Source organism: Pseudophryne corroboree, chromosome 11 (genome assembly GCF_028390025.1).
Source record: "Pseudophryne corroboree isolate aPseCor3 chromosome 11, aPseCor3.hap2, whole genome shotgun sequence".
In the NCBI taxonomy this organism is placed as follows: Eukaryota; Metazoa; Chordata; class Amphibia; order Anura; family Myobatrachidae; genus Pseudophryne; species Pseudophryne corroboree.
The window spans coordinates 157,152,996-157,169,264 of record NC_086454.1 but is presented as its reverse complement, the minus strand read 5'-3'; the positions used below and the strand labels follow the sequence as shown (position 1 = coordinate 157,169,264).

The window sequence follows — 16,269 nt, the reverse complement described above, 5'->3', positions numbered from 1 at the left end:
ATGCCACACCGTAGGCCCTATATTTATATTATGCCACAACGTAGGGCCCATATTAAATTTATGCCACACAGTAGAGCCCATAGTCATATTATGCCACACCATAGGGCCCATATACATGTTACGCAACACAGTAGGGTGCAAATTAATATGTCACACAGTAGTCAGGGTGTTGCAGAAAGAAGTAAATAGCAGAATACAAACAAATGTAACCTAACAATTAAATAGTGAGGGCAAGGCTAAAACCAACAAGATTCTGGGGTACATAAAATGTAAGAAAAGTCATACAAGGGCCTCATATGGACTAGGGATTAATGTTGTGAGGGATTTTGATAGAGATGAGCGGGTTCGGTTCTCAGAGAACCGAACCTTACCGGCTTCACCACCCGAGCCCGGATCCGAGTCAGGCTTTGGAGAGTGTAGAGAGAGGACGTGTCTCCATCCTCAGTGTCCGTGTCTTGTGCTGCATCTGTCCAGTCACAGTGGTGGTGTCCTCTGCTGCCATATGTACAGTGCTGCTGTATAAGTTCAGTCCATTACAGTGGTGCTGTGTTGTCCTGCATCAGTCCAGTGGTGGTGTCCCTGTGCTGCTGAATATGTCCAGTGGTACTGCCGTATATGTACAGTGATACTGCCGTATATGTCCATTGATACTGCCGTATATGTCCAGCGGTACTGCCTTATAAATCCAGTGATCCTGCCATATAATTACAGTGGTACTGGCGTATAAATCCAGTCCAGTGAAACTGCCGTATATGTCCAGCGGTATTGCCGTATAATTCCAGTAATCCTGCAGTATAATTCCAGTGATAGTGCTGTATAATTCCAGTGGTACTGGCATATAAATCCAGTGATCCTGCCATATAATTACAGTGGGACTGGCTTATAAATCCAGTCCAGTGATACTGCCGTATATGTCCAGCGGTACTGCCGTATAAATCCAGTGATACTGCCGTATAATTCCATATATCTCCAGTCCAGTGGTGCTGCCATATAAGTTCAGTGGTGCTGTCCTGTCCTGTTTACTCCAAATAAAGGGGTTATTAATATTTACTCCAAATAATTTTCACAGGGTTTGCCCTGTGTGGTATAGAGGTACGCTCTCCTGTACCGCATATTCGGGGTCATTCCGAACCGATCGCTCGCTGCAGTTTATCGCAGCGATCTGGTCGGAAATGCGCATGCGCCAGCGCTGCAGTGCACCGGCGCATGCCGGACGGCCAAAGGCCGCCGTTCCCTAGTGATCACCTCTGCCTGATTGACAGGCAGAGGCGGTCGCTGGGCGAGAGCGGGTTGGACGGCGGCGGGCCGACTGTTGGGGTGCAGCCTGCAGCGGCTACGTGACGTCAAACACAGCCGCGGTGAGCCGGGGCAGCAAAGAGGTTCTCTTCTCCCGTCCAGCCGCAGGAGCTGTGCTGGCCGGGAGTAACTACTGAAATGCAAAAGCATCGCCGCTGTGCGGTGCTTTTGCACTTCGGAGGGGGGGGGGGTGTAGCACTGAGATGTGGGGCGGACTAGCCCTGTGCAGGGCGTCCCCCCGCATGTCTGAGTGCCTGATCGTAGCTGTGCTAAATTTAGCACAGCTACGATCAACTCGGAATGACTCCCATTGTTATATAACTAAAGGAAAATAATGGAGAACAAAAATTTGGAGGATAAAATAGGGAAAGATCAAGAACCACTTCCTCCTAGTGTTGAAACTGCTGCCACTAGTCATGACATAGACGATGAAATCCCATCAACGTCATCTGCCAAGGCCGATGCCCAATGTGAGGGCATGTAAAATCCAAAAAGGGAAAGTTCAGTAAAAAGACCCAAAAATTTTTTTTTTAAATGGTCTGAGGAGAAGCGTAAATTTTCCAATATGCCATTTACGACACGGGGTGGCAAGAAACGGCTAAGGCCCTGGTCTATGTTCATGACTAGTGGTTCAGCTTCACATGACGATGGAAGCCCTCATCCTCCCACTAGAAAAATGATAAGAGTTAAGCTGGCAAAAGCACAGAAAAGAACTGTGCATTCTAAGATGGTATTACAAATCCCCAAGGAGAGTTCAAGTGTGTCGGCGGTTGCGATGCCTGACCTTCCCAACACTGGACTGGAAGAGGTGGCTCCTTCCACCATTTGCACACCCCCTGCAAGTTCTGGAAGGAGCACCCACAGTCCAGTTTCTGATATTCAAATTGAAGATGTCACTGTTGAAGTACACCAGGATGAGGATATGGGTGTTACTGCCGCTGAGGAGGAAGTTGACGCTGAGGATTCTGATGGTGATGTGGTTTGTTTAAATCAGGCACCAGGGGAGACACCTGTTGTCCATGGGATCAAGAAGCCCATTGTGATGCTGTTGGTGGCTTGAAAAATTGCGGGCCTCTTTCAGCTTTCTGCCATCGCAAGCCAAAGACTGGAGCTCCATCAACCACACCTGAACCTACCCTGCCATCACCTGAAGCAAGAGGTGGTAACGAGGTGGAATTCAACACTCTATATGCTTCAGAGGATGGAGGAGCAGCAAAAGGCCATTCATGCCTTTACTTCCACCTACAATATAGGCAAAGGAGGAGGTATGCACCTGACTCAAGCGCAGTGGAGAATGATTTCCGTCTTGTGCAAGGTTCTCCAACCCTGCGAACTTGCCACACGTGAAGTCAGTTCAGACACTGCCAGCTTGAGTCAGGTCATTCCCCTCATCAGGCTTTTGCAGAAGCAGCTGGAGAAATTGAAGGAGGAGCTAAGATGGAGCGATTCCGCAAAGTATGTGGGACTTGTGGATGGAGCCCTTCATTGGCTTTGCCAGGATTCAAGGGTGGTCAATCTGTTGAAATCAGAGCGCTACATTTTGGCCACCGTGCTCAATCCTAGGTTTAAAGCCTATGTTGTATCTCTCTTTCCGGCAGGCACAAGTCTGCAGAGGTTCAAAGACTTGCTGGTGAGAAAATTGTCAACTCAAGCGGTTCATGTCCCGTCAACAGCTCCATCTTCACTTTCTCCCACAACTGGGGCTGCGAGGAAAAGGATGATTTCCTAGCCCACCCACTGGCAGTGATGCAGGGCAGTCAGAAGTGAGTGCTAACTTCTGGTCTGGACTGAAGGACCTGCCAATGATTATGGTCATGTCTACTGTCACTGCATATGATTCTGTCACCATTGAAAGAATGGTGGAGGATTATATGAGTGACAGCATCCAAGTAGGCATGTCAGACAGTCCGTACGTATACTGGCAGGAAAAAGAGGCAATTTGGATGCCCTTGCACAAACTGCCTTATTTTACCTAAGTTGCCCCCCCTCCAGTGTGTACTCCGAAAGAGTGTTTAGTGCAGCCGGTAACCTTGTCGGCGATCGGCGTAGGAGGTTACTTACACAAAATGTGGAGAAGATGATGTTCATCAAAATGAATTATAAATTAATCCGGGAAGACCTTGACCAGTAATTGCCTCCAGAAAGTACACAGGGACCTGTGATGGTGGATTCCAGTGGGGATGAGTTAATACTCTGTGAGGAGGAGGATGTACACAGTAAAACGGGTGAGGAATCGGAGGATGAGGATGAGGTCGACATCTTGCCTCTGTAGAGCCAGTTTGTACAAGGAGAGATTGATTGCTTCTTTTTTGGTGGGGGCCCAAACAAACCAGTTATTTTAGCCACAGTCATGTGGCAGACCCTGTCACTGAAATGATTGGTTTGTTAAAGTGTGCATGTCCCGTTTATGCAAAATAAGGGTGGGTGGGAGTGCCCAAGGACAATTCCATCTTGCACCTCTTTTTTTTTTTTTGCATCATGTGCTGTTTGGGGACTAGTTTTTTTAAGTGCCATCCTGTCTGCCACTGCAGTGCCACTCCTAGATGGGCCAGGTGTTTGTGCCGCACACTTGTGTTGCTTAGCTTAGTCATACAGCTACCTCATTGCACCTCTTTTACTTCTTCGCATGATGTGCTGTATAGGGCCCAGTTTTTAAAAGTGCCATCCTGTCTGACACTGCAGTACCACTCCTAGATGGGCCAGGTGTTTGTGCTGCACACTTGTGTTGCTTAGCTTAGTCATACAGCCACCTCGGTGCAACCTTTTGGCCTAAAAACAATATTGTGAGGTGTTCAGAATAGACTGGAAATTAGTGGAAATGAATGTTATTGAGGTTAATAATACCATAGGATCAAAATTACCCCCAAATTCTGTGATTTTAGCTGTTTTTACGTTTTTTACAAAAATCATCCAGCTCCAAAACCAAAACAGGAAAGGGTGGTTTCGGCAAAACCAACCCAAAAACACAAGCGGGGAATTAGGACCAAAACCAAAATACAAAAAGTGCCCGCCGCACATCTCTAGATTTTGATCAGGTTTACTTACAATTAATCCAGCATTGAATGGTCACTGTCCTATAGTAGCAGGAACTGCAGAACAGAAACTCTGTCATGATCTGGGAAAGCCCTGCCCGCAGCTCCCATGTGCGTGACTTGTGGCCTCACGTCCTTTTGTGCAGCTCTATGTAGTCTCCTCCAGGGTAGCCATGGAACCCCTGCCCGGTACTATGCGCTGTCAGTAGCCAGCTCAGGCATGGTGTGGCAGCAGCTGGCCGTGTGGGTCCGAGCCACAGCAGAGGGGGGGATAGGTCGGAGCAGGGGTGGGGTTTGCCTGTGCAGACAATATCCTGGATGGCAGTACCCTGTTGGTGCACCTCACTGCTGAAAATGTATTCATTAGTGCATGCAGCGCTTCCATCCCACACGCTCCCACACCACGCCCCCTCACAGGAGCCGGACCGCAGGTGCTGCTCCGGGAGATTGGCAGTCACAGGTCCCAGCAGCAGGAAGGGCACTGAAGGGAGACAATGGAGTACAGGTGCCTGGAGCCCGGTGGCAACTGACTCCACTGATTCCAGCAGTTCCGCCCCTGCTCCCACGGGTCCCAGCACTTCCTAGACACTAGAGGTCAAGTATGACCTCTAGCACGTCTACTCCATGGTGGCGGTAGTCCGCATGTAGTCTGCTCTGAATCAGTGGCAGCGCCCCTGCAGTCCTGCGCCTCCAAGCCTCTGCAGTGGCTGCGGGGTGGTAGTTACGCCACTGGCTGAGTGTTACCTGTGTCTCTAGTATACAGCCTTCCAGTGCTGAGTGTTACAGACACATCTAGTATACACAGGCCCAGCGACACGGTGGGACAAAGAGGACACTTGTGCAGGGCCCCGAGGTTCAGGGGGGTTGGATCAGGGACACAAAAAACGGGGCAACAGTGCCAATACTGCTTTTTAAAGTGTATGCTCCAACTGTTCAATTTAACTAGGAAAACAATTAACAGGCCCCCTAAACTCTCCCCCCTCCTTTTACCCCATCACTTTGTCCAGTCCCTGTGGTCCATGCTGTATTGGCATCATTACAAATGTTGCTGCGCTGTCGCTTTTCTGTATGTCCCTGCCACCGCCACTGAACTGCCAGGTAGCCCAGCAGGAAAACCACCTGCCGGGCTCACTGACAGTCTGAGTCAAAGGCTCCACACAGAAGCCCGCAGTCTTACAGCTGTCTAATTTCGCTCCCTATAGACAAGAGGGAAGTGAGCCCCTTTTCATACAGTGTGTATATAAGTGTCTGTGAAAATATATATATATATATATATATATATATATATATCTATCAAACACAACAATAGTGAAATTGGCGCCCTAGGAGAGGTATATTCCTGACCCCTCTTATGGTAGTATCTTTTTCAATATATCTTACAGAGAGCATAAAATACACAGTGAGTTCCAATATACAGATTTTTTATTAAAAAAATATCAATTATGTCCTTATATCCTTAAATCATCTTAAAACAGATGACAGGGTAATAGGGTATTCTATTATGCTTTGATGTAACCTCCAACCTGAATCATTTGAAGGAGAATCTCATGAAAGAAGCAATCTGTTCATGTATGAGAAATCAAACCTCCATGTTATGTGAGGAGGCTATCATCTGTTAATGCATTTAAGGATATAAGGACATACTGTAATTGATATTTTAGCAACGTTTTAATAAAAAATCTGTATATTTGGACTCACTGTGTATTTTATGCTCTCTGTAAGATATATTGAAAGAGATACGAACATAAGAGGGGTCAGGAGCAGGGCCGTAACTAGGTGTGTGCGGAGGGGGCACCGCACATAGCGCTGTAGGGTAGGGGGCGCAGTTGGTGGCACTTGTCAATTATCTGTTTTAATTACTTTCACTTTGAGCTTCCCCACTTTTTGAAGCCCAGCATCTCCTGACCACCCCTATCTCCTACCCTGACCCCTTCTGTCACTAATACCCATACAGCATCTTGAGATTTCTTTGTTATTCAGTCACATTGTCCTTTATTACATTTGAAGATGTTGACATACCCAGGATTCTAACCTATTGCCTATGGCATTGTAGTCAGACACTCTATTCATTGAGCTCTCTGCCCTTACATAGAAAGCTAGAGAATTCTAAGCTAGAGAATTCTATTTGAAGCTTACCTTGTACTTGGTGAAAAAATTATCAGCATTGCTGCTGACCAGATCTATTTATTGTGTGACTGAGAGAGATTGGATGTGTGGCTGCACACTGCATGGATCTGCTCAATTGCAATACTGATTTTTTTTTTTTTTTTTTTTTTACAAAGTACCAGTAGCTTCATATAGTGTTCATAGTATTTATGCAGGATCAGATATCTCAATGAGTAAGGTGTTTGATTACAGTTCAACAGGTTATAGGTCTGAATCCCGTGTATGGCAGTATATTGTAACTGAATATTAATGACAGGGCTGTAACTAGGTGTGTGCAGAAGGTGCATTGCCCACAGCGCACTTGCCCTGTGGGCGCACCTTCTACATACACCCCGAGTGGCCGCATATCCCTCCCGCTGACGGCCGCACTCCCGCTCCCCTGTGCCTGGCACCCGCAGCAGCCCCAAGCTCCGACCAGCTGGAGCTGCTGATCACTGTGTAAAGTCTGCAGCAGCGCTGGACAGGATATCCCCCCTGTGCTGCTGAGCTCCCGCGGCCCACCCCCTCTCTGCCTGTGAAGTGTACAGACTCTGCAGAGGAGTCAGTTCTGTACAGGAGCCGGCAACAGTGCAGGAAGAACATAAATCTCATGTATGTGCCTACACAGACACTACACTCTACACTGTATTACACTACACTACACTACACTACACTACACTGTACTACACTACACTCTACTACACTCTAAGGGCAGGGGGGGATGTAAGTGGAATCTGCCTGCCGTAATGTGTAAAATGGGGACTCTGCCTGCTGTACTGCACAAAAGGGGGGCTCTGCCTGCCATAATGTGTAAAAGGGGGACCTATCCTGCCGTAATGTTAAAAGGGGACTCTGCCTGCCAGAATGTATAAAAAGGGGACTCTACCTGCCGGAATGTGTAACAGGGGGTCTCTACCTGCCGTAATATGTGTAAGTGGTGCTACTGTGTAGCATATTATGAATTGGTATTATTTTGTGGCCACGCTTCTTCCCCATGAAGCCACACCCCTATATTTTTGGCACACGCCTACGGCGCGCACTGGGCCTATTTTAAATATGATGTGGTAGGGAGGGCGCCAATGCGGTTTCTTGCACACAGCGCTAAAATGTCTAGTTACGGCACTGGTCAGGAGTATACCCATACCTCCCAACATGACCCTCTCCAGGAGGGACAAAATGCTCTGCTTCTGGACTTCCCTCTAATGTATGATTGCCGGCACCTGTGCTGAACAGGTAATGGATAAGAAAGGTGTTTCACTACAGGTGTTGGCAATCATACAGTAAGAAGGATGTCCAGAAGCAGAGCATTCTGTACCTCCTGGAGATGGTCATGTTGGGAGGTAAGTGGTTTTGCCCAACTACTAACAAATTTGCTGCTACGATCAGGTCTGAATTACATACCTCCCAACATGACCCTCTCCAGGAGGGACAAAAAGCTCTGCTTTTGGACTTTTTGCTTAATTTATGATTGTCTGCACCTGTGTTGAACAGGTTAATGGATAAGAAATGTGTTTCAGCACAGGTGCTGGCAATCATACATGAAGAGGGAAGTCCAGGAGCAGAGCATTCTGTCCCTCCTGAATAGGGTCATGTTGGGAGGTATGGAATTACCCCCTCGGTGTCTTAGCTTTGCGCTCCCACAGGTCCACCTGTGTGCCTTTCAGTGTCACTTGGATTTTCAGCTCCACGGAATTGTCACCTCAGCTGTTGTTTGCTGTGCAACTGTCAATGGTTACCCCGGCCCTGCGGGTCACAGCCTGCCACTTAGGACAGTGTCTCCTGGAGTTCTATCCGTAGAGGATTTCCCAGCAGTTCTGCAGTGCTCTTCAGCCACGTATAATAATCATCCATTCTGCAAAACTCCTTCATTGTTCTTCAGTCACATCTAACAATCATCCAATCTGCAAAACCCCTTCAGTGTTCTTAAGCCACGTTTAATAATCATCCATTCTGCAAAACTCCTTCAGTGTTCTTCAGTCATGACAATTAACTATCTAATTTACAAACTCTTCAGCATTCACTAGCCATATCAGACAATCATTTATTATACGGCCTCTTTCAATAACTCTGTCCATGAATACTCTGCATCCTAATTATTTGGAATTCTTCATCTTTGTTCTTTAAATATTTGCTCTTATATGTCTTTTCATTAATAAAAGCATATGAGAAGAAACTACATTCGTCCTCCTCACTTTCTCCTCGCAGAGGCATACACTTCTACCGCTAGCACACATCCAACGGATTCACAAATTCTACCGGCTTTGACAGGGCAACACCTCACTTGTCTTTTTAGAAGTTTTTGATAAATCTCCCCCTTTGTTTTATATGAAATTATTTGCCTAAGAATATTCTGGCATGTCATTTTTTTTTAATTGTTTTGTATATCTTTTATACATTTTGAATATTTACTCACTTTAAACTTCCTTTAAGCTTGGTCTCTGTTATTCTTATCTGATCCATTTGCCTGTGGATTCAGCTAAATAATGCTGCATATCTGTTCTACAGGTCTCAGTATGTTATCCCGCTGCACGTGATCCCGATGGTGCCTAAACCTGACCCCCTTCCCCGCTGCCTAACCTCCCCAGGGGTGCCTAACCCTAACCCATCCTGGTTCCGGTATGAATGGTCGACCATGTTATGGTCGACAGTCATTAGGTCGACCACTATTGGTCGACATTGACATGGACACATGGTCGACACATGAAAATGGTCGACACATGAAAGGTCGACACATGAAAAGGTCGACATGAGTTTTTTTTTAGTTTTTTTTGTGTCGTTTTTTGCGTAATGTGACTGGGAACCCCAATTAGTGCCCCGCGTCCCCTCGCATGGCTCGCTTCGCTCGGCACAGATTACCGTTCCAATCGTAGTCCACGTGGATCGTAAAGTATGGAAAAGTTCCCCAAAAGAAAAAAAAGTTAAAAAACTGATGTCGACCTTTTCATGTGTCAACCTTTCATGTGTCGACCATTTTCATGTGTCAATCATGTGTCCATGTCGATCATGTCAATGTCGACCAATAGTGGTCGACCTAATGACTGTCGACCATAACATGGTCGACCATCTGAACGGATACCACCCATCCTCCCCACAGCCTAACCCTAACCCCCCCGCAGCCTAACCCTAACCCCCCTCCTGATGCTTAAACCTAACCCCTCCCACCCCTGGCCCTAAACTTAACCTTGCAGCCATACTTACGGTCAGGATGCTGTCTGTTGTGATTCCGGCATCGATCTCATGGCCCCATTCGGATTTCCGATGTCGGGATTGTGGAGGGTGTCCTGATTCCGGCGTCGGTATTTCAACTGCCGGGATCCCGACACCCGGCATCTTGACTGCACCCTATAATATGGGTAATGATAACTGCCACTGACTTAAGGTTTTAGGTAGTTGTGTTGGGAGAATGTAACTATCTACAAAAAAAACTTAGTGGCAACAGATCTTGAGAATAAATAGTGTGTGAGATACCAGGGAGTGTAATCATTTTCAGAAAGACCAGGGGCTAAATGTAATAGTCTCTGAGTTGCCGAAGTTGTGGGACTATTTGCGAGTTTGCCTATTTTGAAAAAAAAAACAAAAAAACGGGTAGACTTGCAGAAAGTTTCGCACTTCCAGGCAACTCAAGGCTATTACATTTAGCACCAGATGTTTGTTTATTTTAATTTAATTTACCCTGTGTACAAGCACATGACTCAAGTGAGTGTTAAATATGATAAGTTATTAACAGCTGTCAAGGATTGGTGACACTGCTTAAAATACATCTTCCTGTTATATTTGACTTTGTCGAAATTGGGGGCAGTACTGTTGGGCATAATATTCTCATAGATAAAATAGGATTTTAATTACCTACCGGTAAATTATTTTCTCGTAGTCCGAGGATGCTGGGGTCCACATAAGTAACATGGCGTATAGACGGGTCCACTAGGAGCCACTGGCACTTTAAGAGTTAGAGAGTGTGGGCTGGCTCCTCCCTCTATGCCCCTCCTACCAGACTCCATATAGGAACTGTGCCCGAGAAGACGGACAACTTCGAGAGAAGGATTTTTTACAGACAGTGGCGAGATTCACACCAGCTCACACATACAAGGCAAACCAAGCTAACCAGCTTGAAAAATCAGCAACGGCTGAACAAGATTACTTAACCAAGTAACAAAATAGTACTTAACCAAGAACAAAGCAGTACTTATACAATAAATCACTGCAGGATAACGAAGCGCTGGGCGGGCGCCCAGCATCCTCTACGGACTACGAGAAAAGGATTTACCGGTAGGTAATTAAATCCTATTTTCTTTTACGTCCTATAGGATGCTGGGGTCCACATTAGTTCCATGGGGATGTACCAAAGCTCCTAGAACGGGAGGGAGAGCGCGGAGGCTCCTGCAGAACTGATTGACCAAACTTAAGGTCTTCAGAGGCCAAAGTATCGAACCTGGAGAACTTGGCAAATGTGTTCGACACAGACCAAGTAGCTGCTCGGCAAAGCTGTAAATCTGAGATACCCCGGGCAGCCGCCCAGGATGAACCCACCTTACGAGTAGAGTGGGACTTAACAGATTTTGGACACGGCAGTCCTGCCGTAGAATATGCATGCTGGATAGTGAACCTGATCCAGCAAGATATCGTCTGCTTAAAAGCAAGACACGGAAGAAAAGGAATTACAGAAGACTCTTGTGTGGGTGCACTCTTGTTTAGATTGTTAATATGACAATATTAAAACATAACTTTTATTATCTCATAATAGTTAGAAAAAAATCCAGACTTTTATAATCCACTTGAATTAATTAGACAAACTATATTGTTACCCATGTAGACCACAAACATCTATGCGAGGTGTCACCCCTATTTGATGGATCTATTGGGAATTTTTATCTCACAAAAAATTGGAAATGTTCTGGTTAGTCTATGTTATTAGACTCAGGAGGGATGTAGACACTCAGGCTCTACACCCTGATCCTATCCCACCAGCACAAGCTCAGCTTGTATTAATAAGACCTCCAAGGGTCATTGATCCGAAGTATTATCAGGAGTATAGATCTTTATTCGCATTGGCAAATGTCAGATCTGTGACATATCAAGGAAAACGGTACTTGGAGAGAGTCAAAGTTTTGGTGACACAGGTCAAGTAGGTGAGCAGAAAGAGATGATTGAAGAAAATGTGGTGATCCTGCTGTTGGTTTCAGGTCGAGAGGGTCACGAGTTACAACACCGGGTATTCTCTGGGGGTCACCCTCACAGATACTAACCCAGCCCACCACCGTTTTGCTTCCAAGATCGGACGAGATCGGGCTCTGTCGGTGGGGTATGGTAGTAATTCACTGGGCCTTCTATAGCCGACTCACCAATGAGAGTGCACCTAAGGAAGATTCGGGAAAGAGAGAGAGTAGATAAGGGCGGATCTGCTGTCCATGTTAGGCACAGGGTAACCTGTGGATCATGGATGAGAGTCCGCAGATATATGGAGAGGAATGAGGGTATAAAGGTATAGAGAAAAGAGAAAACTTGATGTCAAGACAAAATACTGTCAAAGATTGACAGTGATGAGTAGAAATACAAATAAAACCAGGTAGCTGAAGATATCAGGTTATATTAGGTAATTACTCTGTTGACGGAAAATGGAGATAACGAATAATGGAAAACAGAAATTGATACACAGCCCCTAAGGGGTACTAGTCATCATACTTATTCACACCTATGCTATAGAGGGCAGACACGCGAATACTATGTATACCATATCACATAGGTGAAAAAAAATATATAATGACGGTGTGATATTCCTACCTAGATTCCTAGATAACCCTGATTGGGTCTGATTAATATCTTATATGGAGCTACAGGACTAAACCATCCAGCAACAGTATACAGGTGTTTCAAAAGATCCACAATCTCGGATGTGTATAGGGGATATCCCTGTTGGCAGTATAATCGAGAGTGGGGGTAAACAGGCCCCTAGGATGCTGACTTATAGGATGCTTAAAAAAATGTCATTATTAATTCTGTACTTATTGCTATCTAGGCAAGGTTACTGAAATAATATAGTAGTAATAAGTAGTTGGGATAATATTGCTGAAACACGTAGCAATAATAATTTAAGAGAGAGAAAGAAAAAAAAAAAAGGGAGGGGGGGGGGGGAGGGGGAAATGGTGAGGAAAATGTATCGTAACAATCACTGCCCAGATCCCTGGGCTGCCGTGATGACAAAGGGGGGCATGTCGGATTGCTGCCTGGGTATGTGGGAAAAAGTCAATCCCAGAAAAAACAAAAAATATATCAAATTATATATAGAAAAGTGTACCGGTCCCTGCCCAGGTCCCTGGGTCAGTCACTAAATAACAAGATGCAAAATTCCACTACTTCAGTCTTTGGTTAAAGTTGAAGTGATTCATGCTGGGATGCTGGGATAGGTAATGCTGAAATGCTGGAAAACGCGTTTCACCCGTCCTGCGGGCTTGTTCACTTCCAACCTAATATAACCTGATATCTTCAGCTACCTGGTTTTATTCACCTAATATAACCTGATATCTTCAGCTACCTGGTTTTATTTACCTAATATAACCTGATATCTTCAGCTACCTGGTTTTATTCACCTAATATAACCTGATATCTTCAGCTACCTGGTTTTATTTGTATTTCTACTCATCACTGTCAATCTTTGACAGTATTTTGTCTTGACATCAAGTTTTCTCTTTTCTCTATACCTTTATACCCTCATTCCTCTCCATATATCTGCGGACTCTCATCCATGATCCACAGGTTACCCTGTGCCTAACATGGACAGCAGATCCGCCCTTATCTACTCTCTCTCTCTTTCCCGAATCTTCCTTAGGTGCACTCTCATTGGTGAGTCGGCTATAGAAGGCCCAGTGAATTACTACCATACCCCACCGACAGAGCCCGATCTCGTCCGATCTTGGAAGCAAAACGGTGGTGGGCTGGGTTAGTATCTGTGAGGGTGACCCCCAGAGAATACCCGGTGTTGTAACTCGTGACCCTCTCGACCTGAAACCAACAGCAGGATCACCACATTTTCTTCAATCATCTCTTTCTGCTCACCTACTTGACCTGTGTCACCAAAACTTTGACTCTCTCCAAGTACCGTTTTCCTTGATATGTCACAGATCTGACATTTGCCAATGCGAATAAAGATCTATACTCCTGATAATACTTCGAATCAATGACCCTTGGAGGTCTTATTAATACAAGCTGAGCTTGTGCTGGTGGGATAGGATCAGGGTGTAGAGCCTGAGTGTCTACATCCCTCCTGAGTCTAATAACATAGACTAACCAGAACATTTCCAATTTTTTGTGAGATAAAAATTCCCAATAGATCCATCAAATAGGGGTGACACCTCGCATAGATGTTTGTGGTCTACATGGGTAACAATATAGTTTGTCTAATTAATTCAAGTGGATTATAAAAGTGTGGATTTTTTTCTAACTATTATGAGATAATAAAAGTTATGTTTTAATATTGTCATATTAACAATCTAAACAAGAGTGCACCCACACAAGAGTCTTCTGTAATTCCTTTTCTTCCTAGCTCGCCTCTGACTCTGGGTGCACCACCAGACTCATTCATCAAAAAACGAATTATATGTACACATTATACGTCATTCTGGTACTCTACTATTGTTATTATTTTTCGTGAAAACTCAGAACCAGTGCGGAATCATATCTATGTTGTAAAAGCAAGACACCCAAGTTTCTTGGGATCATACAGGACAGAGAGTCTGATTTTCTGTGACGAGCAGTCCTCTACACATAGATTTTTAGAGCCCTCACAACATCCAAGGACTTTGATGGAATTGAGGAGTCAGTAGCAACTGGCACCACAATAGGTTGGTTGATATGAAAAGCTGACACAACCTTCGTAAGGAACTGCTGATGCGTCCGAAGCTCAGCTCTATCTTCATGGAAGATCAAATAGGGGCTTTTACAAGACAAAGCCCCCAACTCCGGCACACGTCGAGCAGAAGCTAAAGCCAACAAAGTGACCGCCTTCTACGTGAGAAACTTGACTTCAACCTCCTGAAGAGGCTCGAACCAATTCGATTGAAGGAACTGTAAAACCACGTTAAGATCCAAGGGCGCCGTAAGCAGCACAAAGGGAGGCTGGATGTGCAGAACACCTTTCAAAAAAGTCTGAACCTCAGGGAGGGAAGCCAGCTATTTCTGGAAGAAAATGGATAAGTCCGAAATCTGGACCTTTATGGATCCCAACCTCAGGCCCATATCAACACCTGCTTGCAGGAAGAGGAGAAAACGTCCTAGTTGAAACTAGAGATGAGCGGGTTCGGTTCCTCGGAATCCGAACCCGCCCGAACTTCAGTTTTTTTTACACGGGTCCGAGCGACTCGGATCTTCCCGCCTTGCTCGGTTAACCCGAGCGCGCCCGAACGTCATCATCACGCTGTCGGATTCTCGCGAGGCTCGGATTCTATCGCGAGACTCGGATTCTATATAAGGAGCCGCGCGACGCCGCCATTTTCACACGTGCATTGAGATTCATAGGGAGAGGACGTGGCTGGCGTCCTCTCCGTTTATAGAGATTCGAGAAGAGAGTGAGACAGAGAGAGACACAGTAGTAATTTTGGGGAGCATTAGGAGGAGTACTACTACTACTAGTACTTGCTGAAGTGATAGAGATAGTGTGACTGTATTATCTGACTTGTGGGGGAGACACTGACAGTGGGGAGCAGTTAGAGTCTGAGAGCAGGACTCAGGACTCAGGAGTACATATAACGTACAGTGCACACTTTTGCTGCCAGAGTGCCACACTGCCATTGTTTGTGACCACACTGACCACCAGTATAATATATATTGTGATTGTCTGCTTAGGACTCAGGAGTACTACTTGCAAGTTGCTGATAGTGTGACCAGTGACCTGACCACCAGTTTAATAATCACCACCAGTTTATGAGTTTAATATATATATATATATATATATAATTGTATATAATATATATATAATATTGTATACCACCTAGCACCTACCCGTTTTTTGTTTTTTTTTCTTTCTTCTTTATACATACTACTATAGTAGCTTACTGTAGCAGTCTGCGGTGCTGCTGAGCTGACAGTGTCCAGCAGGTCCGTCATCAGTCATTACATAATAAATATATATACCTGTCCGGCTGCAGTACTAGTGATATTATATAATTATATATATATATATATATATATATATATATTGATTTCATCTCATTATCATCCAGTCTATATTATCAGCAGACACAGTACGTTAGTCCACGGCTGTAGCTACCTCTGTGTCGGCACTCGGCAGTCCATCCATAATTGTATACCACCTACCCGTGTTTTTTTTTTTTTCTTTCTTCTTTATACATACTACTATAGTAGCTTACTGTAGCAGTCTGCGGTGCTGCTGAGCTGACAGTGTCCAGCAGGTCCGTCATCAGTCATTACATAATAAATATATATACCTGTCCGGCTGCAGTACTAGTGATATTATATATACATATATATTGATTTCATCTCATTATCATCCAGTCTATATTATCAGCAGACACAGTACGTTAGTCCACGGCTGTAGCTACCTCTGTGTCGGCACTCGGCAGTCCATCCATAATTGTATACCACCTACCCGTGGGGTTTTTTTTTTCTTTCTTCTTTATACATACTACTATAGTAGCTTACTATAGCAGTCTGCGGTGCTGCTGAGCTGACAGTGTCCAGCAGGTCCGTCATCAGTCATTACATAATAAATATATATACCTGTCCGGCTGCAGTACTAGTGATATTATATATACATATATATTGATTTCATCTCATTATCATCCAG

At 45.1% G+C, this 16,269-nt stretch overlaps 2 pseudogenes; one reads left to right on the top strand and one right to left on the bottom strand.

The window, feature by feature from the left end:
- Window positions 1-11,667: 11,667 nt before the first annotated feature.
- LOC134971472 (5S ribosomal RNA) lies at window positions 11,668-11,786 on the bottom strand (annotated as a pseudogene).
- A 1,550-nt stretch (window positions 11,787-13,336) lies between these two features.
- On the top strand, window positions 13,337-13,455 carry LOC134971471 (5S ribosomal RNA; annotated as a pseudogene).
- Window positions 13,456-16,269: the final 2,814 nt, after the last annotated feature.